This window comes from Eriocheir sinensis, chromosome 53 (genome assembly GCF_024679095.1).
Source record: "Eriocheir sinensis breed Jianghai 21 chromosome 53, ASM2467909v1, whole genome shotgun sequence".
Classification (NCBI taxonomy): Eukaryota; Metazoa; Arthropoda; class Malacostraca; order Decapoda; family Varunidae; genus Eriocheir; species Eriocheir sinensis.
In genome coordinates this window covers 3694536-3707021 of record NC_066561.1, presented here as the reverse complement: position 1 = coordinate 3707021, position 12486 = coordinate 3694536, and the positions used below count along the sequence as shown (strand labels likewise).

General features: G+C 42.3%; 1 protein-coding gene across 1 annotated transcript in view; it reads left to right on the top strand.

Annotated features, from left to right (window-relative positions):
• The window catches only part of LOC126983204 (SH3 and multiple ankyrin repeat domains protein 1-like), a 29998-nt gene that overhangs the window by 265 nt on the left and 17247 nt on the right, over window positions 1–12486 (top strand). The window lies entirely within an intron of this gene.

Below are 12486 nucleotides of genomic sequence, written 5' to 3'. Positions count from 1 at the left end.
GTCCAGAGAGTTGCCCATCTCACTGCGGTACTTCTCACCCTAACCATGGGTTAGATCTCATAATTCTATGCATTTTGAACCCCATATATATGCCTCGCAAATTGATAGAATCGCTGCTAGCGATTTTTGAAAAGTTAGTGAGTTTTTTGCGGACGCCTCGGGGCGTCACTGGGGGGACTGGGATACTTTGTTCCCCCGCCTCCAAAATACGATATTACGCCTCCATTTTGTACTTAAGGGACGAAATACATGTCCCTTAACCATAATATGAAGGCGGAAAAACTTAAAAGTAATGAAAAAGTGGTAAAGGTAGTGAAAAGGCATATTATACATACGCGCGATGTGTTTACATGGCGACGCCATTGCGATGTGAGCAGCGTTGCCAACGATCCGGTTAGCGGTGTTAAGCTAGGTTAGCTTTGGTACGCTTAGTTAGCCAGTAGCCCACGCATGTGAGACCAGGTCCACCACGCGTGGTTATTTTTTTTTTTTAGAACACGCACCTATACCCAAAGGCTTTTGTGAAGGTTTGGGCCGGGTATAGTATTAGGTAAAGGTGCGTGTTCTAAAAAAAAAAAATAACCACGCGTGGTGAAAATACCACAGTGAGATCGGGGACTGGTGACTATATGAAGGGAGTGCCAAGGATTATCGGGGACTGGTGACTATATGAAGGGAGTGCCAAGGATTATCGGTGACTGGTGACTATATGAAGGGAGTGCCAATTAAGGATTATCGGGGACTGGTGACTATATGAAGGGAGTGCCAATTAAGGATTATCGGTGGCTGGTGACTATATGAAGGGAGTGCCAAGGATTATCGGGGACTGGTGACTATATGAAGGGAGTGCCAAGGATTATCGGGGACTGGTGACTATATGAAGGGAGTGCCAAGGATTATCGGTGGCTGGTGACTATATGAAGGGAGTGCCAAGGATTATCGGGGACTGGTGACTATATGAAGGGAGTGCCAAGGATTATCGGGGACTGGTGACTATATGAAGGGAGTGCCAAGGATTATCGGGGACTGGTGACTATATGAAAGGAGTGCCAAGGATTATCGGGGACTGGTGACTATATGAAAGGGACTATATGAAGGGAGTGCCAAGGATTATCGGTGACTGGTGACTATATGAAGGGAGTGCCAAGGATTATCGGTGGCTGGTGACTATATGAAGGGAGTGCCAAGGATTATCGGGGACTGGTGACTATATGAAGGAGTTCCAAGGATTATCGGGGGCTGGTGACTATATGAAGGGAGTGCCAAGGATTATCGGTGACTGGTGACTATATGAAGGGAGTGCCAAGGATTATCGGGGACTGGTGACTATATGAAGGGAGTGCCAAGGATTATCGGTGACTGGTGACTATATGAAGGGAGTGCCAAGGATTATCGGTGACTGGTGACTATATGAAGGGAGTGCCAAGGATTATCGGGGACTGGTGATTATATGAAGGGAGTGCCAAGGATTATCGGGGACTGGTGATCGCACGAAGGGAGTGCCAAGGATTATCGGGGACTGATGACTATATGAAGGGAGTGCCAAAGACTATCGGTGACTGGTGACTATATGAAGGGAGTGCCAAGGATTATCGGGGACTGGTGACTATATGAAGGGAGTGCCAAGGATTATCGGTGACTGGTGACTATATGAAGGGAGTGCCAAGGATTATCGGGGACTGGTGATCGCACGAAGGGAGTGCCAAGGATTATCGGGGACTGGTGACTATATGAAGGGAGTGCCAAGGATTATCGGGGACTGGTGACTATATGAAGGGAGTGCCAAGGATTATCGGTGGCTGGTGACTATATGCAGGGAGTGCCAAGGATTATCGGTGACTGGTGACTATATGAAGGGAGTGCCAAGGATTATCGGGGACTGGTGACTATATGAAGGGAGTGCCAACGATTATCGGGGACTGGTGACTATATGAAGGGAGTGCCAAGGATTATCGGTGACTGGTGACTATATGAAGGGAGTGCCAAGGATTATCGGGGACTGGTGACTATATGAAGGGAGTGCCAAGGATTATCGGGGACTGGTGACTATATGAAGGGAGTGCCAAGGATTATCGGGGACTGGTGACTATATGAAGGGAGTGCCAAGGATTATCGGGGACTGGTGACTATATGAAGGGAGTGCCAAGGATTATCGGGGACTGGTGATAGCACGAAGGGAGTGCCAAGGATTATCGGTGGCTGGTGACTATATGCAGGGAGTGCCAAGGATTATCGGGGACTGGTGACTATATGAAGGAAGTGCCAAGGATTATCGGTGACTGGTGACTATATGAAGGGAGTGCCAAGGATTATCGGTGACTGGTGACTATAGCTATGAAGGGAGTGCCAAGGATTATCGGGGACTGGTGACTATATGAAGGGAGTGCCAAGGATTATCGGGGACTGGTGACTATATGAAGGGAGTGCCAAGGATTATCGGTGACTGGTGACTATATGAAGGGAGTGCCAAGGATTATCGGTGACTGGTGACTATATGAAGGGAGTGCCAAGGATTATCGGTGACTGGTGACTACACGAAGGGATTGCCAAGGATTATCGGTGACTGGTGACTATATGAAGGGAGTGCCAAGGATTATCGGTGACTGGTGACTATATGAAGGGAGTGCCAAGGATTATCGGTGACTGGTGACTATATGAAGGGAGTGCCAAGGATTATCGGGGACTGGTGACTATATGAAGGAAGTGCCAAGGATTATCGGTGACTGGTGACTATATGAAGGGATTGCCAAGGATTGTCGGGGACTGGTGACTATATGAAGGAAGTGCCAAGGATTATCGGTGACTGGTGACTATATGAAGGGATTGCCAAGGATTATCGGGGACTGGTGACTATATGAAGGGAGTGCCAAGGATTATAGGGGACTGGTGACTATATGAAGGGAGTGCCAAGGATTATAGGTGACTGGTGACTATATGAAGGGAGTGCCAAGGATTATCGGGGACTGGTGACTATATGAAGGGAGTGCCAAGGATTATCGGGGACTGGTGACTATATGAAGGGAGTGCCAAGGATTGTCGGGGACTGGTGACTACACGAAGGGAGTGCCAAGGATTATCGGGGACTGGTGACTATATGAAGGGAGTGCCAAGGATTATCGGGGACTGGTGACTACACGAAGGGAGTGCCTAGGATTATCGGGGACTGGTGACTATATGAAGGGAGTGCCAAGGATTATCGGGGACTGGTGACTATATGAAGGGAGTGCCAAGGATTATCGGGGACTGGTGACTATATGAAGGGAGTGCCAAGGATTATCGGGGACTGGTGACTATATGAAGGGAGCCAAGGATTATCGGGACTGGTGACTATATGAAGGAGTGCCTAGGATTATCGGGGACTGGTGACTATATGAAGGGAGTGCCAAGGATTATCGGGGACTGGTGACTATATGAAGGGAGTGCCAAGGATTATCGGGGACTGGTGACTATATGAAGGGAGTGCCAAGGATTATCGGGGACTGGTGACTATATGAAGGGAGTGCCAAGGATTATCGGGGACTGGTGACTATATGAAGGGAGTGCCAACGTTTATCGGGGACTGGTGACTATATGAAGGGAGTGCCAACGATTATCGGGGACTGGTGACTATATGAAGGGAGAGCCAAGGATTATCGGGGACTGGTGACTATATGAAGGGAGTGCCAAGGATTATCGGTGACTGGTGACTATATGAAGGGAGTGCCAAGGATTATCGTGGAATGGTGACTATATGAAGGAGTGCCAAGGATTATCGGTGACTGGTGACAAAAAGAAGTGAGTGCCAAGGATTATCGGGGACTGGTGACTATATGAAGGAGTGCCAAGGATTATCGGGATTGGTGACTATATGAAGGGAGTGCCAAGGATTATCGGGGACTGGTGACTATATGAAGGGAGTGCCAAGGATTATCGGGGACTGGTGACTATATGAAGGGAGTGCCAAGGATTATCGGGGACTGGTGACTATATGAAGGGAGTGCCAAGGATTATCGGTGACTGGTGACTATATGAAGGGAGTGCCAAGGATTATCGGGGACTGGTGACTATATGAAGGGAGTGCCAAGGATTATCGGTGACTGGTGATCGCACGAAGGGAGTGCCAAGGATTATCGGTGACTGGTGATCGCACGAAGGGAGTGCCAAGGATTATCGGTGACTGGTGACCACACGAAGGGAGTGCCAAGGATTATCGGTGACTGGTGATCGCACGAAGGGAGTGCCAAGAACCGATGGGGGACTGGAAGGAAGACGAAAGACTGGGAGAAGCGTGGGCGATACGGTATGTGAAATTGTCTTAAAAAATTCGGTTTCTATCGCTCTTCACACGTGTTTTGTTGGTCATATTACACTTTCCTATGGTTTTGCTGAGGTTTGAGGGTTAGTAGGAGACATATATGACAACACAAGAGCAGTTAGTGTATTAGGAGACGAGATATCGGCGCATTAGTAAAACTTAAGCATTATAAGTATTAGACGAGTTTGATGGATAGTTGCATGAAGAGTAAACGCTCAGGGTAAATTTTCGCTCTGCCTCGCCAATATTATCGTCAAAACACTAGCCTATCGCTGCTTGATTAGTTCAGGAATATTAATTTTATAAGACATTTATTATCCGCCTACAGCCAACTGGTAACATATCGTGTATATATAATACTGACCTATCCCCGCAACGCCGAGACAAGAGCAACATTGGCGGAGCTGAACCAAACAATTGCCGACTTAGCTTTTGTAAACGTGACCCAAAACTCGCCTCTAAAACTTTACCTGACTCAAAATTGGTATTACTGGTTCAAATAAGCGGGAACTTCCTTTGCAGAAAAAGAATGAAGGGTAGGCACTTATGATGGCGGAGCTTAACTAAACAATAACCGATTAAAAGCTGTTGTAGACGTGATCCAAAACTTAAAATGCAGTGTATGTCTACAGCTTTATGTGATTCAATATTGGTATTACTGGTTCAGATTAGTGGGGACTCTTCCATTGCGTCAAGGGAAAAAAAAAGAATAGGGTGAGGGACTTGTCTTTAGTTTACGTGACTCAAAATTGGTATTACTGGTTCGGATTATTAGGGACTCTTCCATTGCGTTAAGGGAAAAAAAATAGGAATAGGGTGAGGGACTTGATTGTCTTTAGTTTACGTGACTAAATTGGTATTACTGGTTCAGATTAGTGGGGACTCTTCCATTGCGTTAAGGGAAAAAAATAGGAATAGGGTGAGGGACTTGATTGTCTTTAGTTTACGTGACTAAATTGGTATTACTGGTTCAGATTAGTGGGGACTCTTCCATTGCGTTAAGGGAAAAAAATAGGAATAGGGTGAGGGACTTGATTGTCTTTAGTTTACGTGACTAAATTGGTATTACTGGTTCAGATTAGTGGGGACTCTTCCATTGCGTCAAGGAAATAAAAAGGAATAGGGTGAGGGACTTGTCTTTAGTTTAGGTGACTCAAAATTGGTATTACTGGTTCACATTAGCTCTTGGACTCTTCCATTGCGTCAAGGAAAAAAAAAGGAATAGGGTGAGGGACTTGTCTTTAGTTTAGGTGACTCAAAATTGGTATTACTGGTTCACATTAGCTCTTGGACTCTTCCATTGCGTCAAGGAAATAAAAAGGAATAGGGTGAGGGACTTTTTAGTTTACGTGACTAAATTGGTATTACTGGTTCACATTAGCTCAAGGACTCTTCCATTGCGTTAAGGGAAAAAAATAGGAATAGGGTGAGGGACTTGCCTTTAGTTTACGTGACTCAAAATTGGTATTACTGGTTCAGATTAGTGGGGACTCTTCCATTGCGTTAAGGGAAAAAAATAGGAATAGGGTGAGGGACTTGCCTTTAGTTTACGTGATTCAAAATTGGTATTACTGGTTTAGATTAGTGGGGACTCTTCCATTGCGTCAAGGAAATAAAAAGGAATAGGGTGAGGGACTTGTCTTTAGTTTAGGTGACTCAAAATTGGTATTACTGGTTCAGATTAGCTCAGGGACTCTTCCATTGCGTCAAGGAAATAAAAAGGAATAGGGTGAAGGACTTGATTGTCTTTAGTTTACGTGACTCAAAATTGGTGTTACTGGTTCACATTAGCTCAAGGACTCTTCCATTGCGTCAAGGAAATAAAAAGGAATAGGGTGAGGGACTTGTCTTTAGTTTACGTGACTCAAAATTGGTATTACTGGTTCACATTAGCTCAAGGACTCTTCCATTGCGTCAAGGAAATAAAAAGGAATAGGGTGAGGGACTTGTCTTTAGTTTACGTGACTCAGAATTGGTATTACTGGTTCACATTAGCTCAAGGACTCTCCCATTGCGTCAAGGAAATAAAAAGGAATAGGGTGAGGGATTTGTCTTTAGTTTACGTGACTAAATTGGTATTACTGGTTCAGATTAGTGGGGACTCTTCCATTGCGTCAAGGAAATAAAAAGGAATAGGGTGAGGGACTTGTCTTTAGTTTAGGTGACTCAAAATTGGTATTTCTGGTTCACATTAGCTCTAGGACTCTTCCATCGCATCAAAGAAAATAAATAAAAAGTAAAGAAGTAATAGGGTGAGGGAGGACTGTTCGGCGGGTGAATTACATTTTAACGCGAAACAAACACCTCAACGTAAAAGTGATTTCCTTTATTTTTAACCCACTACCATTACTTGTTCACATTAGCTGGGACTTCTGTTGCCTCAGGAAAAAATATAAAAAAGAAAAAGACGAAATAGGGTGAGGTGGATAGTAACCTAACCCCAAGAAAAGAGCAACCTAACTCCACCAAAATAGTTAGCCAACCCCAACAAAATAGTAACCCAACTCCACCAAAATAGTATCCTAATCCCACCATAATAGTAACCCAACTCCACCAAAATAGTATCCTAATCCCACCATAATAGTAACCCAACTCCACCAAAATAGTATCCTAATCCCACCATAATAGTAACCCAACCCCACCAAATACCAATTCAACCCCACCATATTAGCAACCCACCAAAATAGTAACCTAACCCCACCCAATTTGCAACCTAACCCCACCAAAATAAAAACCCAACCATATTAGCAACCCAACGCCACCAAAATAGTAACCTAACCCCACCAAATACCAACTCAACCCAACCATATTAGCAACCCAACCCTGCCAAAATAGCAAGCTAACCCCACCCAAATGGCAACCGAACCCCACCAAAATAAAAACTCAACCCCACCATAATAGCAAGGTAACTCCACCAAAATGGCAACCTAACCCCACCAAAATTAAAACCCAACCCTACCAAATTAGCAACCCAAAATAACCATCAAAATATAGTGATTTTTTCAGTTTTATGACATGGGAGGGACAAGGGATGGGACTAGATAAACAAAACGTCTCTTGTCAAAACCTCTTTAAGTTGTTACCTCGAATCTAGGTACCAGAAACTCATACAGGGGATATAAAACAGGAGCAAAAACAGGTTGAGACTGAATTTGTTACATTAAGAACTTCTGTAAACATTTTTGGCGAATATAAAATTATCTTCATGAGGAGTTTGAGGAGGAGGGGTGAGGGAGGGAAGGAGGTGGAAGAACACTGAACAAATCCTTATGATATATTTTATTTAGTGCTGTACGTTGCTCACAGTCGATCTCAGTAGCTCATATAGTCGGCGAGCCTTTTCTATCGGGGCACAAACAGAGTGAGGGTGGGCACTGTGGCCGCTAATAGGGTGATCTGCGGTGCGTCAGGGGGTTGGTCACTGAGCCTGGCGGGGCGTGAGGTGCCTGCTGATCCCGCCTTGTAATGAGAGAGTTCGGAATGTTGCTGCCTTAATAGCCCCGCGCCGGCGCTGACGCTAATGTGTTGCTTCGGTAATGGTGTTGAACGAAGGTGATTATGTGGTGTTTTGTGTTCTTGTTGTTTTGATTTGATTAGTAAGAATGCGGTTTGGGTTTTGGTGTGAAAGTTGAATGTGTTGTGTACGTCTGATGTGTATGTGTTGTGTGGTTAAGGTATTGAATGAAGGTGATTATGTGTTGTTTTGTTTCCTTGTTGTTTTGATGTAATTAGTAAGAATGCGGTTTGGGTTTTGGTGTGAGAGTTGAATTTGTTGTGTAGTACGTCTGATGTGTATGTGTTGTGTGGTTAAGGTATTGAATGAAGGTGATTATGTGGTGTTTTGTTTTCTTGTTGTTTTGATGTAATTAGTAAGGAAGCCGTTTTGGTTTTGGTATGAGGGTTAAATTTGTGTGTTGTGTACATATGATGTGTTTGTGTTGTATGGTTAGGGTGTTGAACGAAGGTGATGTGTTGTTTTGTTTTGTTATTGTGTTGATTTAATTTACAAGGAACCGGTTTTGGTGTGTGTGTGTGTGTGTGTGTGTGTTGAGCGGAGGTGTTTTGTGGTATGTTACTGTTGTGATTAAAAAGAAGAAATAAGGAGGCTACGATAGAGTATGAGGTTATGGCTGTGTGACTAGTTTTGTCTTTCTTCTTCTTCTTTTTCTTCTTCTCTTCTTCTTCTTCTTCTTCTTCTTCTTCTTCTTCTTCTTCTTCTTCTTCTTCTTCTTCTTCTTCTTCTTACTACTACTACTACTACTACTACTACTACTACTACTACTACTACTACTACTACTACTACTACTACTACTACTACTACCACCACCACCACCACCACCACCACTATTACTACTACACAACCACCACCACTAAATCAGGTGCTGTGTTGTTTTAGTCGTGATTTAGTGTAGGTATATTATATGAGCTTCAGTATAGTAAATGCATAAGTAATCATAACAGCCAAAGATGGTGTAGCTCTTTATAGCCTTGGCAAGACATTAGTTAAGATTTATGCTCGGCGTCTTATTATGCGGGGATGGTATTTTTTTCTTCCTTTTTGTTGTCAGTTGTGGCGTATTTTTATTTTTTTAATTTTTTATGGATATTTCTTTGTGTACCTGTAAATTTTTTTGGCCCATATTGAAGAGGTTTGAGTTGACATTAGCCGTGAAACTACCAAATGATACTAAAACTAGGAGATATAACTGAAATACTTATCTTATCATAGCCTATATATATTTAGTGCAAACATATCATTTACTTATATGGTAATGATTTTATTTATCGATATCTTACTTTCTTCTCTCTTTCTTTCTTTCTTCGCTTGTTTGTATATATTTATTTATTCTCTTCATATTATGTCTAACCATTTGCTTTTAACATGACGTGGAGGTGCACAGATTTACGCAAGATTTGTAACGAGAGTATAATGAGCTACTTGATATGAGAGAGAGAGAGAGAGAGAGAGAGAGAGAGAGAGAGAGAGAGAGAGAGAGAGAGAGAGAGAGAGAGAGAGAGAGAGAGAGAGAGAGAGAGAGAGATAAGAGAGGAGAGAGAGAGAGAGAGATATATATAAGAAGAAAGAGAGAGAGAGAGAGAGAGAGAGAGAGAGAGAGAGAGAGAGAGAGAGAGAGAGAGAGAGAGAGAGAGAGAGACTATATAAGAGAAAAAGAGGAGAAAGGAAGATAAACTGGAAAGGAAAATAAGAGGAGAGGGAGAGGAGGTTAAACAGAGAGAGAGAGAGAGCGTCTGCTGTTTGTTCTACTGATAATAATGCTGCGTGGCTGTCAGTATGGGAAGACCTCGCATATACTTCTGACAGCCGCCGCGCGAACAGGACTCTGAACTATATTGAGACGGATGTAGAAAGGTGGAAGGAGAACACAAGGAAATAGAGAACAGATAGAATAAAACAATAGAACATAGAACATAGACAACAGAATAAAACAATAAAATGAAACAGGATTTTTAACTATCTCGAGGCGGATGCGGAAAAGTGGAAGCAGAACACAAGGAAATAAGGAAGGGATGGAATGAAATTGATACAAGCTTTTACAGTATTTGTTTGTCTAGGGCGGAATGGTGTTTGTCAAGGGAGATAGCTAAGTTGGTCTCTTCCTTATGCTTATGATTTATATTGGGTTAATTCGAAAGCTGAAAAACAGTTGAAGTGGTATTTTTTTTATTGCAATAACTTCCTTTTCTGTTGTTGTTGTTATTGTTGTTGTTGTTGCTGTTGTTGTTGTTGTTGTTGTTGTTGTTGTTGTTGTTGTTGTTGTTGTTCTTCTTCCTACTACTACTACTACTACTACTACTACTACTAGTACTACTACTTCTACAACTACTACTACTATTACTGCTACTACTACTACTACTACTACTACTACTACTACTACTACTACTACTACTTCTACTACACCAATAACAATAAAAAAACAAGAATGAAAACAAGATGAAATGAACAGTGGCTTATACAAATATTATCCGTGTGAAAAGTAAAAGTGATCCAATTAGTTGCTTCCTTCTGTTTATTTAGCGAGATAATGATGGGCTTTATGAACAACACTTCATCATTATGATTACACGGAGTCAAGGCATGCATAATTAACTCGTAATGGCCATCTTTGAACCTTGAGACACCAAATATGGCTAAGTTACCGAGACAACCACTTCCTTGTATCAGACGCGCTAACAGTCAATTAAGAAATATTGAATTGACACACAGGATACCATACTATTTTAACTCTGATTATGTATTCCTTTTATAGGCTGCGTTGTATTGAATGATAGATCACTCACACACTCCCCCAACATTGAAAATAATAGGCTATCGCAGTAAGAGTTCACGTGAAGGATAACATTGTAAGTGACTTGTAATGGTAATTCTAATCTTGATTGTACCATAGATTAGGCTACGTCCTCAAAGACTAGATTCAAGAGAAAGATAACGTTATAATTAAAACTTGTAATGCCATTTATTATTATATCTTGATTGTTCGTTCGTAAAGGCAAGATTTCAATGAGTATACGAGAAGGATAACATTATAATTAAAACGTGTATTGCCATTTTTATATTTTGATTGTATACCATATATTAGGCTACGTTCTTAAAGACAAGCAAGTCACTCATTAAAACACCCACTATCATCTTAAGATCGTTTAATTTATTAAGATTCGATCAAAAAGATATCATACCCAACTTGTAAGAGGCCATTTTGATTAAACCTTAACCATAGACGATATATTTTAAGACAAGTGCATGGCGTCACTTCTTCAAACACGTTATTAACATATTATTGACCTATTAAAAATTCAAAAGTTATAGGTATTAATCATAACCTTTATTTTAACCTTGATCATATCGTATTAAGCTTAAATTTTATTAGAGAGAATGCGCCAGCCGGGCTGTTTGTTTCTTCTAATTTTATGCCCTGCAGCTGCGCCCATTAATGTAAACAGAAGAAAAAAAAAAATTCCCGAGTCTGTTCCATACATTCCTTAACAGTTCAGACATAATATATAACTAAAAATATAGTGATAGGCTATTTTTAACGTTGGATGTCCCTTATTAGATTGCGGGTTTGAATACAAGCAGGCCATTGTTTGAGACACTCACAAACATCATAAGACCGTTGCGTTGGGAGGTTTTGAGAAAGATAAAATAATGTAACGTTCGGGGAAGTCCGGAAATATCGAATACCATAACAGGCAACATATTATTTATTTATTTATTATTTTTTTTATTATTGGCTATCTTGGAGGCTATATGGAGGTTAGTGAATAATATTTGTTGTTGTTGTTGTTGTTGTTGATGATGAAAGCTAACTTATGAAAATACCCACAACCTCTACGCAGGCCTTATCAAATGTGTGTGTGTGTGTGTGTGTGTGTGTGTGTGTGTGTGTGTGTGTGTGTGTGTGTGAAAACCCGAAATGTGTAAGAATATGGGCCTTTTGATACACACACACACACACACACACACACACACACACACACACACACACACACACACAAATACAAACAAACAAAGATCTCTACACTAAAATAACACTAAATCACAAGTAAGACATTTAGAGAGAGAGAGAGAGGGAGCGCTCAAGGAAGTCCGGAAATAGAACACAAACCTTCTATTTATAAGCCCGAATGCCATATACGGGGAGGTTAACGAGGAGGGGGGGGGGAGGGGAGGGGGGGGGAGAAGTAACAAACAACCCAATCAATGTTTAATATTACTCTCCACTTGCGTCACCGAGCAGAGGCGGTGGTTTGTTTTTTTATTTTTATTTTTTTATATTTTTTTTACACTGTTCCTTTCACCCCCCTCACGGATGTTACCCCCACCACCCCGTTTTCTCCCTCCCTTTCCACCCCCTCCCACTGCCCCCCTCCCTCCACTCATGTATCGTTTCTCTCCTCCTTCCCTCCCTTCCTTCTCTTCTTCCCCTTCCTTCCCTCTCCTATCCCTCCTTCCTTCTTACCGCCCCCCTTCCCTCACCTACTTCCCAACCTCCCCTCTCCCCCACCCCCCTTCTCATGTCTCGTTTCTCTCCCCTCTTTCCTCCTCCCTTCCTTCTCTTCTCCTCCTTTCCCTCCTTCCCTCTTGCCGCCCCTCCTACCTCCCCCATATCTCACTCTTCTCCCCTCCCTTCTCTCCCATCTATCTCATTTCTCTCTCTTTCTCCTCTTTATCT